This window comes from Oratosquilla oratoria, chromosome 6 (genome assembly GCF_046742065.1).
Source record: "Oratosquilla oratoria isolate Oo_2021 chromosome 6, ASM4674206v1, whole genome shotgun sequence".
Taxonomy (NCBI): domain Eukaryota; kingdom Metazoa; phylum Arthropoda; class Malacostraca; order Stomatopoda; family Squillidae; genus Oratosquilla; species Oratosquilla oratoria.
Window position 1 is genome coordinate 79917720 of NC_134782.1, and position 23301 is coordinate 79941020.

Sequence of the window (23301 nt, forward strand, 5' to 3'; positions counted from 1 at the left end):
AATCAATCAATCAAATCATCAAAACCACCAGAGAAAAAATCAGACGAAATCCAAAGAGAAGCATAAGAATGTTGGCTTCAGAGGCTGGAGTAAGTTATGGGACAATGCAAAATGTGCTGAAAAAGGATCTGTCTCTCAAGCCATACAAGAAAACTAAAGTTCAGTTACTCTCACAAGCGACAAAGACCAAAAGATTAGCCAGAGGGAAGCTTCTTTTGGAGAAGCTTGAAAACGGCACGCAACCACCAGTCCTGTGGACAGATGAGAAGTTATTCACTGTCCAGGCTGTGCACAATCACCAAAATGATAGGATCTATGCAGTGCATAAAGAAGACATCCCACTAAATGAATTGCTGATGTTTAGGAGGCAGAAACCAGCTTCTGTGATGGTTTGGGGTGGAGTGACTTCAACTGGCCAGAAAACCTCCCTCATCTTCATTGATGAGGGCGTAAAAGTTAACCAACACGTTTATCTCAAGATGCTGAAGGAGAAATTGGTTCCCTGGATTGATGCCACTTTCGGAGAAGATGGAATAACCCTACAACAGGATGGAGCCACATTGCACACAGCCAATATTGTTCAGAAATGATGTAAGGAGAATATGGCAGGGTTTTGGCCTAAGGAATTGTGGCCTCCTTCCTCTCCTGATTTGAACCCAATGGATTTTTCAATATGGAGTATCTTGGAAAGGGAAGCTTGTTGTTCAAATCATGCAAATATCGAAACTGAAGGTCAAACTGCGCTCTTGTTGGGACAAAATATCGCCAGAAACCATACATGCTGCCTGCAGTGATGTACATAACAGATTGAGGCGCTTAGTGAGGGCTAAAGGGGGATACATTGAAAATTGATTACATATCTTGCTTCCTTATACTTTATTCTTCATCTTTCTTGAAATGTTTCATTTTTTGTTGTAAAAACTGTATTGTTCTTTAAATAAATGTGTGTCTACACTTGGTTTGATCACCCTGTAAAATCTTATGAACAAGCTGCCATGGTGCTCAACTTGAAACAGAAATCGAACATTAAGGAAGTTAAACCCCACTATACCTTTAGTTATGCCAAAGGGGTAATTTTTAATAGAGATATGTATGACTTTGATGAAGAAGAGATTTTAGAAATGTGCCCAACTAATGTTTGGAAGGTTGCTAAAATCCCTCGTTCTTTTATGATTATCCTAAGTTTTTGTGGTGAAGATCTACCTCATTATGTGGAGATAGAAAAAGAGAGTGTTTATGTGAAGCAGTTTAAGCCCCGTCCCCTTCAGTGCTTTAACTGCTATGGTTTTGGCCATCCTTCCCGCAAATGTGCAAGGGACAAAATGTGTTTGATATGTGCTCAGCCTGAACATGGGGTTTGTTCCCGCCCAACAGTTTGTATAAATTGTAAAGAAGAGCATGATGCCAGAAATAAGAACTGTGTAATTTATAAGAAGGAACAGGAAATACTACTAAAAGCTCATGCAGAACATATAAGTGTAGGATATGCTAAAAGACTATTAAGTAATTCCAAAAGATACAGTGATGTTGTTAAAACAAATAGTAAAGTGGATCAGCCAACAGTAGAAGGCAATAGAAATAAGAATGCCAATATGAATGGTACTGTTAACACTGAACCCAAGCCTCAGTGTAAAAGTGTAACTATGAAACCTAATGGTCTTTCTTCTTCTCAAGTAGGAATTTCTAGTACTTCTGAAGCCTCCTGTGCGGAGGTTTCCTCACCCCTTGTTGAAGGGGTGTCCCCTGCCCCATCTGGAGGGGCACCTAAGGTTTCTATTGTAGAAACCTCACAGGCTTCTTGTAATGAAGCCTCCTCTCAGGCAATCTCTCTTCCAGACTTGGGGGACTCCCCAGTAGAGGGATTGCTGACTAGTGTGCCGTGCCTCACTCGGTAGAAGTGCACAGAAGCAGTGAGGATCAAGGAAATGCTGAACCCAAGCCTCAGCGTGAAAGAGTCACTGCTAGACCAAATCGGTCTTCCCCACAAGTTGGAAATTGTAGTACTCGTCAACCCTACTCTGTGGAGGTTGTCCCATCCCCAGTTGAGGGAATGTCTCCTGCCCCATCTAGAGGGGCACCTAAAGGTCTCATTGCTGAAACCCCACAGGGTTCCTCTAATAAAGCCTCCTCTCAATCAGTCAAACTTCCAAACTCGAGGGGCTCCCCAATAAAGGGATCACGGAGAAAGAAACTAATAACCCGGACTCTACATCGTCGGTCTGACCATCGTCAGAGAGGAGGATGCCACCCGCGAAAGCAAAGAAATTAGAAAAGAACCCACCTTGTAAACCCTCTGTCTCCCAGACTTCTCTTACCAGACCAGTAGACCCCAAAAAGAAAAAGAAAACGGTATAATGTCCATAATTCAATGGAATATGCAAGGTTTTAATTCTCATCGAGAGCAGGTTGGGATTCTCTTTAAAGAACATGTGTCTGTTTTTTGTCTGCAAGAAACTATGCTTGGCAATTTATCCCCTAATGTTGGACTTAATTATAAATTTTACAGATCTCCTATGATTGGGGGCCGTGCCCATGGAGGTACTGGTATCATTGTTAAGAAATGTGTGAACCACAGAAGTGTCCAGCTACATTCAGTGTTGCAGGCTTGTGCAGTACAAATCTTTACCACTAAATGGATCACTTTGTTCTTTGTATTTGGAACCTGAACTGGAAGATCGACTCGTAGACATATATAAGCAGTTTGAGTTAAATGACCTACAATCTTTGGTTGACCAGCTCCCTGAGCCTTTTATTCTAATGGGTGACTTTAACGCCAAGCATCCTCTTTGGGGTGAATCAAGGTGTGACCCCTGGGGCAATATAATTGAAGAATTTATTGATAGTAACGATGTCATTTTGATGAATGACTGTTCCAAAACTAGGTTTGATGTCTTTCACAACTCAAGTTCTGCCATAGACCTAACTATTTGTTCATCATCGTTAAGATTAGACTACAGTTGGTCAATAGATGAAGAATTACATGGTAGCGACCACTGGCCTATCCATATCAAATATTTAAAGAACACTCCCTCCTGTTGCTTACCTGAATGGAAGACAGGAGAGGCTAATTGGGAATTATTTAGGAGATCCACAGAGATTAATTATAAGACTAGTGATTTTGGTAGTAACTGTGATGCATATGACTACCTGGTAGACATGATACTCTCTGGTGCTTTCTCTTCCATTCCTAGGACAGCTGGTAAACCTCAATGCCCAGTAGTCCCCTGGTGGAGCGATGAATGTGCTATAAGCAGAAAGGTTACAAGAACTTGCTATAAGAGATATCGGAGATACCGTTGCTTAGTCAATAAGATATCGTACAGAAGAGCTCGAGCAAAGCAGAAGAAAATCTTCAAGAAAGCAAGGAGGGAATCCTTCATTAAATATATTAGCGAATTGAAATATGACTCTTCCCCCACCTTAGTATGGAATAGGATTCGAAAATTACAAGGAAAGTTTACTCCATCTCCTTTACCCATTCTGAAGATAAATGACTGTTTTATATCAGATACAAGAGAAATAGCAGAGGCTTTTGGAAGACATTATGCTGATATTTCAAGCCCACTACATTATTCAGATGATTTCAGAAGAATTAGAGCCAAGACCACGATTATTCCTCCTACCAATACGAACTCGGAGGCATATAATCTTCTCTTCACCTTGGATGAAATGAATCATGCTTTATCTCTATCCTTCCCAACCTCTCCTGGAGAGGATGGCATTCTTTATTCCATGGTTGGTCACTTATCCATATCGTCGAAGAAATTCCTTTTAAATGTGCTGAACAAATTTTGGTCTTGTGGATCTTCTCCTAAATCTTGCAAGACTTCAATCATCATAGGAATCTTAAAGGCAAGAAAAGACCCTCATGACCCACAAAGTTACAGACCTATTGCTCTTACAAGCTGCATTTGTAAGATCTATGAAAGAATGGTTAATACGCGTTTAGTTTGGTTTTTGGAATCTAAAAATCTGCTACCTAACAGACAGTTTGGATTTAGAAGAAATAAGTGCACTCTGGACCCCTTACTTTTTATCACTCGTGAGATTGAGAATGCCTTCGCAATTGAGAACTCTAGCATTGGTGTGTTTTTTGACATGAAAAATGCCTACGATACTACCTGGCGGGGAGGCATTCTGAAGCAAGTTGCAGAGTGGGGTATCGGGGGTAATATGTTCAATTGTTTAAAGGACTTCTTGTCTGACCGTTATCTAAAAGACCGAGTGGGCTCTTCTTTCTCTTGTGCATATCTTCAAGAGGAAGGGATTCCCCAAGGAAGTGTTCCGAGTCCTACATTCTTCAGCATAGCCATTAATAGTTTATTAGAACAAGTTCCCACAGGAGTTCATGGATTGGCTTATGCTGATGACTTCGCTATTGTGTGCAGCAAATCGACAACATTAGAAACGGGCCAAAAGATTCAAGAGGTTATCTAAGCAACAACATGGGATAATTGCAGGGGCCTCAGATTCTCTGCTGAAAAAACCAAAGCCATAAGGTTTTCCAGACTAAGACGCAAGGAAGAAATACCAACACTATTCTTAGAGGGTGTCATATTACCGTATGAAGATGAAGTAAAATACTTGGGTCTGGTATTGGATAAAAGGTTGACATTCACAAATCACATAAACGAGGTTGTATACAGGGTCTAACAGATAAATCCGTACAAACTTTGAAGAGGTTTTAAGCACTTAAAAAGTAACATATGGCAATTCTGATTGTTTCCAGATACTTCCATTTGTCTAATAATTTAGCCAGTTGTATACTAGCACTGGTGCAATAAACATTAAGCAATGGAACAAGCCAAACGTTCAGCCATATGCGAACTTCGTCGCGCGGGTCACACTCCTAGCGCCATAATAAGGATGCTAAAATACTCCAGACAAACTGTTTACGATGTTTGTAAACGTTTTGATGAGACCGGCGAAGACCAACGAGCTGCTCACAAGCCCAGAAGGGGCAGAATTCTAACACCTCGCTTTTTAGCTGGTCTCAAGAGAAGTGTCAATGCAAATCCAGCCTTACCATTATCGACATTGGCAAAAAAGAGAGGTGTCAGCACAATGACAATTCAGAGCATTAAAGAAATTGGGATTAACCTCATTCTCACAAGGAAAAAGACATCTTTTGACACGAAAAATGAAAGAAATCCGCTTGACCAGGTGCCAAAAGCTGTTGAAGTGGATGAAGTCGAATGGCTCAGTCATCAAGTTTTTTTCCGACGAGAAGATTTTCACGGTTGATGCGACTTTCAATAAGCGGAATGATTGCTGGATAGCCTCCTCATCCTCAGAGGTTCAACACAAGACAACGACGAAGAAACCAGCAAGTGTCATGGTGCTCTGTGTGGTGTCAACTGAGGGGGACGTCTTCACTCACTTCTTCAACAACAAGGAGAAAGTCAATGCCGTTGTCTATTGCAAAGTTCTAGAAAATAAAATAATACCCTGGATGAAAGATAAGGCTAGTGGCAACCAGTTTGTCTTCCAACAAGACTCGGCTCCAGCCCACACAGCGAAGAGGACCACCAACCTTCTCGAAGGGTCAAATGTGCAGTTCTGGAACAAAGAGTTGTGGCCCTCAAATTCGCCAGACCTAAACCCTTTAGATTATTATTTTTGGGCGCGAATTGAGGCCAAGGCATGTGACAAGCCACACAGAAGTATAACAACCCTGAAGACAGACATCAAGAAGGCTGTGGGTTCATTATCAAAGTCTGAGATCATCAACGCTGTATCCAAGTTTCGTAAACGCGTTGAAAGCGTCATAACAGCTGAAGGTGGTTACATTGAATGAAATCATTGTTCTTATTGCCTTTTCTAAATATACTGAAATTTTCATAACTCTGTTTATTATAACCCGAGATATTAATCTTAAAACATGTGATAAGAAGTTGTACGAATTTATCTGTTAGACCCTGTACACTGTCAAACAGTGACTTAATATACTAAAACTAGTGTCTCGTTTCAACTGGGGAGCAGATCATGTAACTTTAATTAGGCTTTACCAAACATTGTGCCTTAGCAAAATGGATTATGGATGTCAAATTTATGGACCAGCATGTAAAAGTTCACTGAAGAAGCTTGATATAGTCCACAATATGGCTTTACGGATCTGTTCGGGAGCCTATAGAACATCTCCAGTGGATAGCTTGTATGTGGACGCAGGAATTCCTCCCCTGTATATTCGCAGTGAGGAATTAAGCCTTAGATATATATCTCGTGTCTTGACATCCAAACAGAATCCAAACTTCAAATTTGTAAAGCAGCCGGTAGACAGAGCTCCAAGGAAAAGTACTCTGCCGAAACCTTTAGAAGTGATATGTGAAGTTGGGACAGAGAAGGTAGGACTTGTTCCTAACACAATTGCTGAGACCACGCCTCCCAAATTCCCTCCTTGGAACCGATGCCCCACTGAAATATGTCCTCTTAAAAAGAAGAAAAACAGAACTGCTGTAGAGCTAAAAAATGAATTTTTAGAACATTTATCAGTACATGCTGATGCAATTTTTATTTATACAGATGGATCAAAATCCCAAGACGGTGTTGGTTGTGCTGTTGTAACTGATAGCACAATTTTAAAGAGAAAGTTGCCTGATTTTAGCTCTGTTTTTACTGCTGAACTGCTGGCAGTCAGCAACGCCCTGAAGTTTGTTTTTAATTCTGATCCGTGTGGTAGGAACATTGTTATTTTTATGGATTCTATGAGCATTCTCTCCTATGTAAATAATTTGTTGCCTCATAATTTTTTAGTACAAGAAATACAGGAATGGCTGATTCTCATAAACAACAGAAAGAAGATAAAAGTAAACTTTTGCTGGGTGCCGTCCCATGTGGGTGTCACTGGAAATGAAAAGGCCGATGCTGCAGCCAAAGCCGCCACTAGGCTCACCCATATAGCAGACCGAAAAGTCCCACATACGGACTTGAAACAAGTGATCCATTGTTATATAATGAAGAAGTGGCAAGAGCAATGGACAAGGCTGGATGGCAGTTATAAATTAAAAGAAATTCATCCCTTAGTGAACCCTTGGAAGTGTCCTCCTTTGGACAGAAGGTCAAGCATTGTCTTGACAAGACTGAGAATTGGCCATTCCTACATTACACATAAATTTTTAATGGCAAGTGGGGCAGAAAGGCTGGCCCCCCCAATGTCCCACTTGCCAAGTAGTTTTGACAATAAGACACATTTTAATTCAGTGCCCTGCATTCTCTAATAAGCGCAGGGCAAATTTCTTAACAGATTTATCTTTTAAAGAAATTTTAGGGGAGGAAGCTTGTGTGAAGAACGTTTTAAAGTTTTTAAAAGACATAAATTTATTTTATGAAATTTAAAATTGTGTGTGAATGCTTGTGAGTGTGTGTTGTTGAAGTGTGTTCGTGACTGTCTATTGTTTTAATTGTTTTACTTGAATTTGATTTTTATTTTACTTTTTAAACTAAAAGATAAATATGCGCTGAATGGCCTACCGGCTCCGGCGCTTGGCCTTCGAGCCAAAAACTCCATAAATCAATCAATCAACCTGCATTCTGTAATAAGCACAGGGCAAATTTTTTAACAGATTTATCTTTTAAAGAAATTTTAGGGGAGGAAGCTCGTGTGAAGAATGTTTTAAAGTTTTTAAAAGACATAAATTTATTTTATGAAATTTAAAATTGTGTATATGAATGCTTGTGAGTGTATGTTGTTGATGTGTGTTCGTGAATGTTTATTGTTTTAACGTTTTTACTTGAATTTTTATCTAAAAGATAAATATGCGCTGAATGGCCTACCGGCTCCGGCGCTTGGCCTTCGAGCCAAAAATTCCATAAATCAGTCAATCAATCTTGCTTAGGTGTTTATCTAACTGAATTACATTGCACTGCCTCTGCAGGAAGTTTATTCCATTCATTAACTTCACGGTTGGTGAAGATGTTTCTACCCACTTCCAAATTGAATCTGTTTCTAGACAGATTGAGACCATTGTTTCTTGTCTGATTCTCATTCAGTGTGAAAATTGTCACTTTTGATGTTGTCAATTCCCTTAAGAATCTTAAAGACAAGTATCAAGTCACCTCAGAGTCTACGCTTTTTTAGGAAAAACAGGTTCATATGTTTTAGTCAGTTTTTGTATGATTTATTTTTTATATTTAGAATCAGTTTTGTGGCTTGCCATTGTATTTTTTTTCCAATCTGTCAATGTCTTTAATGAGATTCGGTGTCTTTAATGCTTGGGCAAGTACTTGAGGCTTCAGATTCTCCCCAGAGAAAACTAAAGTCATCTGTTTTTGTCGATCAAGACATAGAGAAGAGATTTCTACATTGTTCTTGCCATATGAAGATCATGTAAAATATCTTGGTATTGTTTTTGACAAGAAATTAACTTCTACTCAACACATCAATGTAATAGAAAGTAATGTAAAGCTCTGACTATACATCCTAAAGATAATTTCTGGCTTTAATTGGGGAGCTGATAGAACTTCACTTTTAAGAATTTCAGGCCTTGTGTCCTAGTAAAATAGATTACAGATTTATAGGTCAGCAGGTAAGACAACATTAGCTAAGTTGGACATGGTTCATAATATGGCACTGCGTATATGCACGGGAGCATACCACACCTCCCCTGTGGAGAGCTTGAATGTAGATGCTGGATTTCCCCCACTATTTATCTGCAGGAAAGAGTTGGGTTTGCAATACCTATCAAGAGTCCTTTCTAATAAGCTCAATCCAAATTACAAATATGTAAAGCAACCAATTGATAGGACATCAAACAGATCAAAACTGCCCAAGCCAATTGAAGTTAGTTTGGCAGACTCAGCCAGTCAGATAGGACTTCTTCCTCCAGCAGTGGCAGAACTTATCATCCCTGAATATCTCCCTTGGAAAAAATAAATTTTAAGAATATGCACAGCACGATATGAGAAGAAAAAATATTTGGATGTCCAGCTCAAGACAAATTTTCTTGCATATGCATCTTAGCACTCGAATGCCATCAGCATATATACAGATGGATTGAAAACCCCGGATGGAGTGGGCTGCTCTGTGGTGATGCCAGACAATATAATTAAAAAGCAATTACCTGCACTTTACTTAGTTTTTACAGCAGAACTGCTAGCAGTCCTAAATGCCTTAAAATATATATATTCTAACTGCCCCCATGGTACAAGTTATGTTGTATACACTGACTTGATGAGTCTTCTTATCTTTAGGGAAGTTGTTTCCATTTTATTATCTGATCCAAGAAATTAAAGATTGGACTTTACTATTAATCAGTAGAAAAGGAATAAATGTAAAATTTTGTTGGGTTCTGTCCCATGTTTGAATCGCTGGTAATGAACAAGCTGATATAGCAGCCAAGGCCGCAACTAGGCTTAACCGCTGTTCCAGCATGGGAATCCCCATTCCAGATTTTAAAAATATTGTTAGATCTTATTGCAGAGACCAGTGGCAAGACCACTGGTCTAATTTGACAAGTAATCTTAAATTAAAGAATATAAGACCTTCTGTTCAACCATGGCTCCACTACCCAATGGACAGGTTGCAAATCGGCCATACTTATGCAACCAATAAGTATCTGATGACAAGTGGGGGAGAGACGCAAGTTCCTCAGTGCTCTACCTGTCATGTTGACCAGTCAGTAAAATATATTTTATTAGAATGTCCCTTCTATGAAAACCAATGTAGGACTACTTCTTAAAAGAAGTAAATCTATTGTATAGTATTTAATTTTGACTGCACTAATTTTGATCTTTATTTGTAGTCTTGCATTAATCAAGGGATTGGAATGGATTTGGGATTAAACATGTTCCACTTACCAGTGTACATGGGTGTTTGTACATGGATTATAGATAAACATATATATGTTTATGTATGTGCATGTATATATGCATATGTGGTTTATGTATTTACCTAGTTGTATTATACGGGAAGGGAGCTATGCTCGTAGTGCCCCGTCTTTGTATCTTTCAGCATCAAGTTTGTTCTTAAATTCTTGAATAGTGTTTGCACACTTATCCACCACTCTGTGTGGGAAGCTATTCTTTTTCAGATCTCTTCTATGATTATCCTTTTTGAGTTTTTTTGTTTCCTCTTGTTTTTCTGTTGTCGTACTTTAAAGTATCTCTATCTAGGATTTCCTTTGCTTTCATGATTCTATAGATAGTAGATCTCCTCTTTCTCTTCTTTGTTCCAGAGTTGGTAGTTCCAATTTGGATAGTATTTGTTCATATATCAATTTGGAGTGTTGGTGCCATCTTTGTCATTGCTCTTTGTATTCTAATTTCTTTATATTCTTTTTAGTACTGGGTGTCCATAGTGTTGCATCATACTCCAATTTTGGTCTTATCAGTGTAACTAATATTTTCTTGATCATTTCCTCATCCAAATAGTCAAATATCACTTTCATCGACCTTAGTAGGTTGAATGTTTGTCTGACTATTTTATTGATATGTTTTTCCAGTGACATGTCTGCTGATTATTACTCCTAGGTCCCTTTCCGAGCTCACTTTTTTTTTACTTGTTCTTCACCAATTTTATAATTTCTCTATTTTCTATTTTTACTTTTTTCCAAACTCCATTATACTACACTTCTTTATGTTAAAATTCACTTCCCACTTTTGACTCCATTTCCAGATTTTATCTAGGTCTGTCTGTAGTGATTCACAATCTTCCTCTGTACTTACCTTCTTTAGTATTTTTGCATCATCTGTGAAGAAGTTCATATAACATTCTATGCCTTCATCCATGTCATTTATATTATGGCAAACCTGATTGGAGCCAATACCGAACCTTGCGGGACACCACTTATCATTTCTTCCCAGGTCGAGTATTTGTCTCTAATTACTATCCTCATTTTTTTCCCATTCAAGAAGTCTTCCATCCATTCCAATAATTTTCCTTTGATACCACCTATTGATTCTATTTTTCTTATTAGTATTTTGTGTGGTACTTTATCAAATGCTTTTAGCAAATCTAGAAAACGCAGTCTGCCCATCCATCCCTTTCTTGTATTATTTCTATTAGTTGAGTAGAAGCAGATCAAGTTTGTTGTACATGATCTTCCTTGTCTAAATCCAAATTGATTTGGATTCAGTATTATTATTATTTTTTTTTCCAGATGTTTAACTCGTCTACTTTTGACAACTTTTTCATATATTTCTGCTATTGCTCTTGTAAAGGAGACCAGTCTGTAGTTGGTTGGATTTTCTTTGTTCCCTCCTTTATATATTGGTACAATATTTGCATTTTTACCAGACCTGTGGTACCTTTCCTTCTTTGAGTGAGTATTTATCTTCTATATTTTGTCTGTCAACTCATCTCTGCATTCTTTTAATATCCAATTTGCAGTTCCATCCAGACTGAGATTTTCTGACATCAAGGTTTTTTATTTGGTCTCTGATTTCCTTCTGTGTCAGTTTTCTTCTTCATTGGGGGAGTGTCTTTTTCTCTCTATTTCCCCACAGTTTTGTGAACTTTCAATTGTAAATACTGATTTGAAATGTTCTGTGGTAATTGTTGTTTGGGTATCATAATGTTTACCTTGGTTCGGTGATATCCCTCAAAGCATTACGGTAATTTCTTTCAATTCAGGAACCTTTTCCAAATCTTCGAACCACACCTATCGTACATACATACATACATATACCAAGGCTTTTTCCCCCTTCCAAGGGAGGTAGCCAAAAAGGGAAAGGCATAAAAACACTCCCACCCATTTCATCCCTAAATACACTCCACACCCCTCCCACCCTTCCTCTCATCTGAGCACCTCCTGGATGACGGGTCATCCCTGCACCCTGCCCACCGCCCTGGGTCAGAAGCAGTGTCGCAAGACACAGTACATCCACAGCAAGGCCGCTTCATTTAATCGGCGACCCCCCCTCTCCGTCCCCCTTTGCATATAAGGAGAGGACGGGGAGAAATCCCTTCGGGCTGCGTCAAAATTTACTCACACGTACTACCCCACCCCCCACCCCCCACCCCCCCGCCCATTCCTCCTCATGCAATCACAACATCATCCATATACAACCATTCTCCACTCACCTCTGTCTTCCGTCCTCTCCCTTCCTTCCTCAACAGACATTCCCCTCTTCCCCAACGCCCCCTTCACCCCATCCATCCACCTCATCCTAGGACGTCCCCTCATGTTCACTCCCTCCACATCTGCCTTCCATACCTCTTTTACTAGTCTTTCTTCACTCATTCTTTCCATGTGTCCAAACCATCCTAATATTCTTTCATCAACCCTCTCTCCCAAATCCTTTTTCACCCCTGTTCTCCTCCTCACCTCCTCATTTCTCACTCTATCTAGCCTAGTAACCCCCACCATACTTCTCAGACACCTCATCTCAAACACATTCAAACTCCTTCTCTCTTCTCTTATGTTCCACGTTTCTGCCCCATACAGTGCTGTTGGCACAATCACTCCTTCATACAGTCTCCTCTTCGCATCCATTCCCAAATGTCTATTTCTCATTACACTCTTTAAACCACCAAGGCATTTACTCGCTTCTCTCAATCTACATTCTACCTCCACCTTCACTCCACCTTTTCCTGCTACACTTGCACCCAAGTATCTAAAACTATCCACTTCCTCCAGTCGCTCTCCCTTAATGTTCACTTCCAGTCTACTGCCACTTTCACCCCTTGTACATCTCATCACCTTACTTTTACCCACATTTATCTTTAGCTTTCTTCTATCACATACTCTCCCAAACTCTGCCACCAGCTTCCTCAATCCCTCCTCTGACCCTGCCACAAGCGCAGTGTCGTCCGCAAACAACAGCTGGCTCACCTCCCACTTTTCTCCACACTAACCATCTCCAATCCCTGACTCACTACCCTAGCATTCACCTCTCGCACCACCCCATCCATGTAGTAAGTTGAACAGCCAGGGCGACATAACGCATCCTTGACGAAGTCCCACCTTTACTTCAAACCACTCACTCTCTCCATTTCCAATCCTAACACATGCTCTACTACTCACAAAAAAACTCTTGACAGCTCCCAAAAGCTTTCCTCCTATCCCATAAATCTGCATAACCTCCCACAGTGCCTTTCTGTCTACCCTATCATAAGCCTTTTCCAGATCCATAAAAGCCCAAAAAACATCCTTCCCCTTTCCTATAGCTTTCTCACATATCTGTCTTGCCACAAAGATCTGATCTACACAACCTCTACCCGTCCTAAATCCACACTGTTCCTCACCAATTACTCCTAATTCAATTAAGAATTCTCCCATAAGCCTTCCCTACTACACTCAACAGGCTAATCCCTCTGAAATTACTACATTCACACTTGTCCCCTTTTCCCTTGTAAAGAGGAACTATACAGGCACTACTCCAGTCCTCCGGTACTCTACCCTCTCTCCAGCAAACATTAAATAATCTCACCAACCACTCCACCATCACTGAACCTCCCTTTTTCAGACATTCTGCATGACATCCATCCAGACCAGGTGCCTTACCTGCTTTCATCATCTTTACCACTGCCTTCACCTCATCCTTCCTTATTTCTCCTCCATTCTCCTCACTCATCACTCTCATTTTCTTCGTATTTCCCACTGCAGCTATCTTTCCTTCCCTATCCTCCTTCACATTCAGCAACTCCCTAAAATATTCTGCCCATCTTCCCCTCACTGCCATCTCTTCCATTATCAACTCTCCATCTGTACCTTTTACCTTTTCTTCCCTACTTGATTCGCCTCCTCTTCCTCTCTTAATTTCTTTCCAAAACATCTTTTTATTACTTTCAAAATTTTCTGTCATACTCCTACCCCATTTCACATCTGCTCTCCTCTTTGCCTCCTTTACCTTTTGCTTTACTTCTCTTTTCTTTTCTTTGTACGTCTCATATGACTCCCCTGTCCTCTTTTGTAACCAATCTGTGAATGCTCGCTTCTTCTCTTCTACAACCTTCTTTGTTTCCTCATCCCACCATTCACTACCCTTTCTTCTATTTCCCCCTGTCCTTCTTGTTCCACACACCATCCTTGCACACTTTAAGACTCCCTCCTTGAACCATCCCCATTCCTCCTCCACACCCATCTCTGCTCTATCCTTTACTCCCTCCCACTCCTCCTTCAGCTTCTTTTCGTACTCCTTCTCCTTTTCCTATCGTAACTTTGAATAAAATATGATTAAACTCCCCTCCCTTATATTTATTGAATCTTTAAGGTAATTTTGGTTTAAAATCAGGAACTTTGAGAATTTCCTTAAGGTTAAAGTCAACCCGTGGCTTTGAGTTTTCAAACATGTAAGAGCCCTGCCATATACGGCTACTTTTCGTCAGTCTACTCAAGAAGACCCAGAGCTCTGGAACCTGACACTCCTATCTTGAAACCTGACAGCAAGGGACCTTACGTCTTCTCATAAGAAGCCTTTAAATTCTACATCAATTCAGACCAATTGTCAGAGAACGCAACCAAGTAAGTTCTCGAACATTCTTGTATTTGTTGAATCACAATTACCATAGGTTCAATTTTCTCAGACAATTGTGTGCGAGATTAATTCTTTCAAACTTAGAGTAAATTTTCTCTTATTTGAGGATTTAATATTTAGTATTTTAATTTAATTTCTTTTTTGCAGTTCATTTTAACTTTAAATTATTTCCCCCTTATGTCGTAAGCCACTATCTAGTGCTTTATTATTTAAAGTTACAATAGGTGGTTACGAGGTCCGGTTTCCTGATGGGGGTTTTTTTTCGTACCGAATTTATTTGGACTTTGCTAATTTCCTCAATTGAGGCCCTTGTTTTCTTTGAGGAAAATTTACTGGTGAATGAGGGGGCACTATTATATCCATATTCTTTCGAATTTCATCAAATTCTACTTTGATCTTGGTGGCCTCTGTTGTTACTAATCGTGGTTTCCCTTGCTTTGTCTGCTCTTTTCTGTGTAAAAACTGTTGTATTTAGATTAACTTGATGAAATTTCCGTCTTATTGGTTGATCATTAAGCCCGTTTTCCATATGAAAGTCGTACAATTGTGAATTTGGTGACAAGTTTGTTTGGGTTGCTGTTTCAAGATGACTAACAACGAAAAGCCTTTCTCCGAGTCTGAGGACTTGAAAAAGCTCCGAAGACAAAGAGCCCATAAAAGGGGTCTTATCTCTAAGGATTTAAAGGCTTTAAAAATTCACAATTGGACTCGCTCTATATTACTGTCCTTGACACCATGGTGTCTCAGATTGAATGTTTCCTCTCGAAAATACAAGATTTAGACCAGGACATTTACGACTTGCTCCTCGATGAAGAAAAGGATGAGGATATGGATAAATCCAGGGCTTGCCGCCTGTCCATTCTTCTAGAATTGTTTCCTTTTAACAAACGGAGACTTGAGTTAAAGGGAGTTCTTGACTCTAAGGTTACTGAATCTAGCAAGTCCACTGAAGTTAATTCTGTAAAACTTCCTATCCCTCCAATTGTTCTTCTACATTTTGAAAACAATTCACTCAATCCCTTTGCCTATTTTAATTTCAAAAAGGGTTTTCAGAATGCCATTGCTGGCATCCCTAATCTGACTAATAGTCAGAAATTTATTTAAAGGGATATCTCAGAGGGGAGGCCTTTCATTTAGTGGAGAATTTATCAGTGGACGATTCAAATTATGACACTGCGTTCCTTCTTCTTGATGAGTTCTTCTTTAATAAAGAAGAAATTATGGACAAGGTGTTGATTTCAATTATTAATGCCCCTGAGGTCTCAAAGTTGAAGGACCTAGAAGGTTACATTAGGTCTGTGGATTTCAAACTACAAGACCTTAAGGGGATAGGACTTGACTTTACTAAGGCTGGAAGCAAGGGCCTCCTTTTGATCAGTAAATTAATTTTAGATAAATTACCTAAATTCTTTTTAATTGAATTGTCTATGGTGATTAATTCTAATTACTGGTACCCCAATTTTAATCAACTCAAAGAAGTTTACCAGTCTGTTTTAGTTAGACTTAAAATGGGATCTGATGATACTACCTGCTCCTTTGCTTTCAAGGAAAATTCCTTGAAAAAATCTGTTGATTCTAGCAAGGGAGTTGGTCATTCCTTTAAAGTCAATCCAGATCCCATTAAGAAGTCTGTCAATGGATGTAGATTTTGCCCCCCTTCCGATGATACAAGTTCAAAGTGTTCTTCCTATATTTCCCTTGAAAACAGGAAAACTATAGCAGCTCAATTAGGACTCTGTAACAGATATTTGAATCATGGACATGGTTCTTTGGAATGCCCCAGGTTAAAGGCCGGTCTGCCTTATAAATGTTTTGTATGTAACAAACCCGAGCACCATGGAGCCATGTGTCCTATGGCTAATAAGTTACCTATTTCCGAAGGGAAAATGTATAATTTCCATTCGTTATCTGATTCAGTTGTTCCTTTGGTTTCCCTTCCTGTAAGCAGAGGCAAGAGAACTACCCAATGTCTCTTTTTATTAGACACTAAACTACCCATTATTCTATCATTAACAAGGAATTGGTAGAGGACAGAGTTGGACCTTGTTTAAGTCCTCCTATGGAAAAGTTGATTTCTTCATTTGGTTTACCTCGAATGAATAAAAGAGGTTTTAATTATACTGCAAACTTAAAAATCCCTTCTGGGATGAATCTGTTTAGTTTGTTTTTTGCAATTGAAGGATCAACTTGTCCATACAAATTCCTCTATTATCCTCTATACTCCAAAGTATGAACCATCATGAATTTTATGTTTCCCCTAGTTTTCCCAAGTTGAAGGGAGATCAACTAAAGGTTTTAGGCATCATTGGAAATGACATTTTGCAAAATTTCCAAGAATTTTCTATTGAGAGAGCCCCCTTGTATGGTAGCCCATCTTGCAAAGTTATTAAACTTGCTGATGGTTTCATTCCATATGGGACTGGGGCACAATATATCCCTCCAAGTGAGAAACCTTTCTACTTAACCATTTCCATACGGTGACGCCTACGTAGGCGTCATGAGGAGCAAGTGGGTATGCAATGATGACAACATCGGCGTCTTGATTATATTTATTGTAGTCGTACCTATGTAACCTCCATTCTCTCTAAACTGGCTTCATCATATTTTCTATGGTTATCAAAATTCATGGGTGAAAGAGAATGAACGATTGAGCACTCACTTTATTTTTTATAATGCGATCATTATGACGCAACATCACACGTCGGGCAGCTAATGCTGCCAGACGTGCGATGTGCCCCGGAGTGAAGAGGTTAAAGAGAATGATCAAAGGGGTTCCTGAATTGCCCTCTAATGAAGTGCAAAATTTTGATAGCTTCAAATCTAAGGAGAAACCTTTGAGGATAAATCCAGATTCAGACCTTGGAGTAGATTCATTAAATTGTTTGGAGGAATATCATGGGGATTCTCTTGTTTTTTATAATTCTTTCTTTAAGGCCAATGGAATTTCTCTAAAGAAACCTGAGAAAGAAACTTCCTTTACTCAGTCTAAAAGGACTGCTAAATACTTTCCTCCCAAAAGGTTAGGCAAGGATAAGTTACTAATTAATTTCTGCCTAGAACCTGTAAGTTGACAATTTGATCCTTTGCAGGAAGTCTTTGTTAACTCTAATGTGGAATATGGTTTTGATCATTTTTATTCTTTAGAATCCATTGGCATTAAAGAAGAACAAACCCCTGATATTGATGCTTTAGAAGTTGATAAATTTAGACAGTCCATTTCCTTCAAAGTTGGACACTATTATGTAAATATCCCGTGGAAAAGGGATTTGGTGGACCTCGTTCCCGCAAATCTTAAGAAAGCATTGGCAGTGGCACAAAGTGTCTATGACAAACTTGAGCAAAAGGGTCTTAGGGAGCAGTATGAAGCTGTGTTTGACCAGCAAGAGGCCTGGGGTATTATTGAACCAGTTACTAAAAGAGTCCCTGGCCAAATTTTTATACCACATAGACATGTGCTCAAGAATGATGATCTTGCCACCTCTAAAATAAGACCTGTTTTCAATTGTTCTCTCAAAATAGGAAAAACTCCTTCCTTAAATGAAGCTGCTTTTCTGGGAGTTGATTTGATGAATAACCTCCTCTCTCTTTTGTTGTACTTCAGAACCAACAATTGTGTCATTTTGGCTGATGTTATGAAAGCCTTCTTACAGATCCGTTTGAAGGATTAGGGTGATTGTAATAGGTTCTGTTTCTATAGGAGAATTAACAGCCAGTATATTCCTTACAGATATAATACTATCATTTTTGGTTTCATCTGCTCTCCCTTCATATTGAACTTCATTATCCAACATCATCATTTTATGCAACCAGACAAACTAACTGCCTCTTTAATTAAAGATAAGTTCTATGTAGACGATCTGGTCTACACTAATGAATTTAGTTCCCTCCCTGCCTTGGTCGAGAGAATTAATGAGATCATGCTTAATGGAGGTTTACCTCTCGGAGTGGACTTGCAATAAGACTTCTGTTCTTAAAGCTCTTGAACAAGAAGTCATTTGCCATAAGGAAGAGGTAAAGGTGTTGGAATATATTTATAACAAGAATTATACCTCGACCAAAAGGCAAGTTTGTCTTCTTTGGCTTCTGTATTTGATCCATTATGTCTTTTTTCCCCTGTGTTGTTACAAGGAAAAATTCTCATTAGAGAGATGTGCCTAGAAATGGTGGATTGGGATTGGAAATTGGATAGTGAGTTGCTTGCAAGATGGAAAAAGTTATGTGAAAACTTTAGGGAGGTTAATGACTTATCCTTTAAAAGGAAAACTTTCTGCTCCAAATCTCCCATTAAATTATTTGTTTTTGCTGATGCTTCTAAGGAAGCCTATGGATGTGCCATCTATGTAGGGCAAAAAAGAAGAGAGTTAAGGGAGTCTTATGGCTCTCTTCTATTTGCCAAGGTCAAGGTGGCTCCTATTAAACAAAGAATGTTACCTTCTTTGGAACTTATGGCAGCTTTACTATCAATAAGATGCCTCAAAACTATTTTTGAGGAAGGACTGGTGTCTGCCCCACTGGTTGAATCTGTAGTGCTCCTTGTTGATAGTCAAGTTGCCCTTTCTTGGATCCTGACCAACAAGGCTCCAAGGAAGAATATATTTGTCATTAATAGACTAAAGGAAATTTCCAATCTTTTCGAAATTTTCAAGGACAACCATACTCCAATTTCCTTTATGTTCCTTCTGAACATAGTACAGTATGGCTGATTTCCAAACTAAACCTTGCAGTGCTAAGGTGTTCAAGGAAAAATTCAATTGGTGGGTTTATGGACCAGAATGGTTGTTATTGCTACCTCTTGCTTGGCCCAAGGGTCACTTGGGATGTATTCCCTCCAGCATCAAGGGAGACATTGTCAATGCGGCTGTTGTCCAAGTTGATGCTCCTCCTCTAATTGATGTTAAAAGGTTTTCTTCTTACAGCAAACTTTTGCATCACACCTCTTTGATTTTTAAGGCTGTATTTTTGTTTAAGAAGTCTAATGTTGACCCAGTTAAGGCAGCTTGTAATTATTTGATGGGAATAATGCAAAGGGATTCCTTCCCTGTTGAATTGACTTATCTTCAAAACTCCAATATCAATGACATACCTCCTTTAGTAAGTCAAATGAACTTGTTCTTGGACAACAATGGTTTGATAAGGTCCAAGGGCAGAATTGACAAGAACATTGAGCTCAAATATGAGAATCCCCCCCTTTTTTCAAAATCTCATCACTTGACAAAACTTATCATATTCTTTGCACATTGCCAAGTTATGCACATGGGACTACAAGTCGCACTTAATTTCCTTCGCATGCATGGATTCTGGATCCTTAAGGCCAGACAAGCTGTTTTAAGCACTTTGAAGGATTGTATAGTTTGTAGGAAATACAATTCCCGTGCAGTTAATTATCCTTCACCTTCCTCTTTACCTGCCTCTAGAGTGAATCTAAGTGTGCCCTTTGCCCGTACAGGTGTGGATTACATGGGGCATTTATGAGTTAGAGACAGAAATGGAGAGAAGGTAAAGGCATATATATATTAATATTTACTTGTTTCAATACTAGAGCAGTTCATTTGGAAGTTGTGGATACTATGTCCACACCTGAGTTCATTTTGGCTTTCGTTAGGTTTGCTAACAGATATGGAATTCCTTCTGCTGTTTATTCTGATGATGCTAAATCTTTTGTACAAGCGGGAAGTGTTATTGAACAACTTTTGTCTTCTTCTGAATTTGAAGAGAAGTTTAAAACTTCCCATGTTCAGCATAGAACCATCCCTGTTTAGTCTGCATGGTATGGTGTCACTTGGGAAAGGTTAATTCAGACAGTGAAACAATGTCTCTATAAGGTATTGGGTAGGTCTGTTCCTTCCCTGGCTGAGATTACTACTCCTTTGTCTGATGTTCAAATTTTTTTAAACAATACCTCTTACATATCGTTACTGTGAAAATGAGGTACATGTCATTACCCCAAATCGTTTCCTTATTGGAAGGACCATTCCTTCCTTGATGTTTGGAGACTTGGAACAAGTCCCTGAATGGGAATCAGGAGAAGACTATCCTTCTCTTCTTAACTTAGTCATGGATTGTAGGGATTATTTTTATGAAGAGTTTAAGAAACGATGGCTGACAGAGTACATGGTCAGCTTAAGGGAAAGTGAAGCTACCTACCACAGTTCTAGAAGCTGGGAGAAGGATGACATTGCCTTTTTGAAACTCCCTTTTAAGACCAGACCCTTCTGGCTCTTAGTTCGGGTTATTGAGATCTTCCCTGACCAAGACCATGTGATACGTACTGTCTCTGTCATTAAGCCTGATAGAAACTCTATCAAAGTCAATGTTAGACTTTTAATCCCTCTAGAACTCCATGCTGAGTTACATTCCTGTCATGAGAATGAATCCCCTGGGGATTCTATTTTGCAGGCTAGCAAGTCAGAGCCTTTTGAAGAGGCCTCTAACTTGGAGGAGGTTATTTCTTTGGAAAATGATTGTATCACTACAGAACCTACCTCTTTCAGACCAACTCGTAAGACTGCGCTAGCCTCTAGAGACCAAGTAAGGTCTCCAGCACTTAAGAAGTTGTTGTAAATTTTCCTCGAAAGTGTTATATTCATTAAACACTTTCTTTTTGTTGTCGGGGAGGTTGTGGTAATTGTTGTTTGGGTATCGTAATGTATAACCTTGGTTCAGTGATTTCCCTCAAAGCATTACGGTAATTTCTTTCGATTCAGGAACCTTTTCCGAATCTTCGAACCACACCTATCGTAACTTTGAATAAAATATGATTAAACTCCCCTCCCTTATATTTATTGAATCTTTAAGGTAATTTTGGTTTAAAATTGGGAACTTTGAGAATTTGCTTAAGGTTAAAGTTAACCCGTGGCTTTGAGTTTTCGAACACATAAGAGTCCCGCTGTATACGGCTATTTTTCGTCAGTCTACTCAAGAAGACCCAGAGCTCTGGAACCTGACACTCCTATCTTGAAACCTGACGGCAAGGGACCTTCTTATGTCTTCTCATAAGAAGCCTTTAAATTCTACATCAATTCAGACCAATTGTCTGAGAACGCAATCAAGAAAGTTCTCGAACATTCTTGTATTTGTTGAATCACAATTACCATAGTTCATAATTTCAGCCATTTCTACTTCTTTATATTCGTAATTCCCTTGGCACAGACTTACTATTTCTTGTTTGTTTTTAGTTTACCATTCACATATTTGTAAAATAGTTTAGGTTGTTCCTTGCATTTTTCTATTATGTCTCTTTCATAGTTTCTCTTTTCATATCTGCGTATTTTTACATAATCATTTCTTAGTTTGATGTATGCCACTTTTTTAATCTTTTTTCCATCTTTTCCAAGCTTTGTCTCTTCTATCTTTAGCCTCATAATATTTTTTGTTGTACCAGAATTTTATGTGTACCTTTTCTTGCTTTGTTTTGGTACATATTTGTTTATTCCCTCATTGTAAATTTCTTTTAGTATATTCCATTTCTCTTCCATCTTCATTTCTTCATTTAGGTAGTTATCCCAGTTTGCATTTTGAAAGAATATTCTGAGTTTCTTAAAATCCATTTTGTTGTACCTTAGTCTTACTTTTCTATGTTTCTCATTTTTCAAATCCATTTGCTCTTTTAGTTTGAATTTTACTAGTACATGATCACTCTTCCCTATTGGAGTTTTGTAATCAATTCTGTCCACAATTTCAGGCTCTGACATAGTATTAAATCTAGTCTTGATGGTTCTTCATTGTTTCTGTATCTGGTATTTTCCTTTATCCACTGAGTCATTGTGTATTCAATGGTCATATCCAGTAATACATTTCCCCAGAGGTCTTCTCCACCCTTCACTGTCATTTCTTCCCAGCATATTTCTTTTGAGTTAAAATCACCCATAATTACTATATTTCCTCATTTCAGTAAATCAGTTCTTTGTGTCTTCCAACAGTTTGGAATGATTACTCACTATCCAAGACTGTGTTTTGGGGAGTAGATACATTATAAATTTTCTACTTTTCATGTCACTGTTTTCAATTTTTTTATCAATTCCATATTGTTTTTTCCTTCTGTTATCTTGGTCACATTTAAGCCTTTCTTAGTCAAAACTATTACTCCACCCTGTTTTTCCTTTCAATTTTTCATCCAATGGTTGTGTAGACCTTATCCCCAAGTTGGTGGTAGAGGACTTTTTAATTTTGTTTCCACAATTCCCATTACGTCTTTTTTTTTTTTAATGCCATATAGTCATTTAATTCGTTCAGTCCTGAAATCATTCCATCTATGTTGGTATAAGCTATTTTTAATTTTGTCCTTTCATGTCTTGTTCTGCCTTTCGTATCTTTTTTTGATAAACCATTTTCTCAGCCACAGGTCCAGCACTTTCTCTTTCTTTCTAAAAAAAAAAAAAAAAAAAATTCTCTCTTCTTTTCTTTCATTTCATTTCTAAGTTCCTTTTCTTTCTCTTTTTCTTCATCTTTCATTTCATTTTTATCCATACATTTTTTAGATGTTCACTATGTGCTAGTTTTGTTGCTTTAGATAGTACTTTTTCTGCTATCAATTGAGACCTGAGTTTGTTTTATTAGCCTATAGTATTTTTCTTTTGAGTATTTTCCTATTCTATACAATTCCTCAATTTCTTTACCCATATCCTGTCCCTCCTGTTGAATCTCTTTTAGAATTACTTTAGCAATCTTTCTCATATTTTTCTCTGATATCTAGGTACATCTTGTTTCTCTTTAATACCATAAACTGTAATGCACTTTTTTATCCACTGTGTCCCTGACCAAATTTCCTTTTTCCTCAATTTAATTACCATTTCTTTGGCATTTTCATACACTTGTTGCTCTACTATTTCTTTGAAAGATAATCTTTTATTTTCTTGTTCCACTTTCCATTGTTTCTTTATCTCTTGG

The 23301-nt window shown here is 38.6% G+C and overlaps 1 protein-coding gene across 4 annotated transcripts in view; it reads left to right on the forward strand.

Moving 5' to 3' along the window:
* Window positions 1-23301, forward strand: part of sel (canopy family protein seele) — a 130726-nt gene that overhangs the window by 100657 nt on the left and 6768 nt on the right. The gene's annotated exons all lie outside the window — the stretch shown is intronic.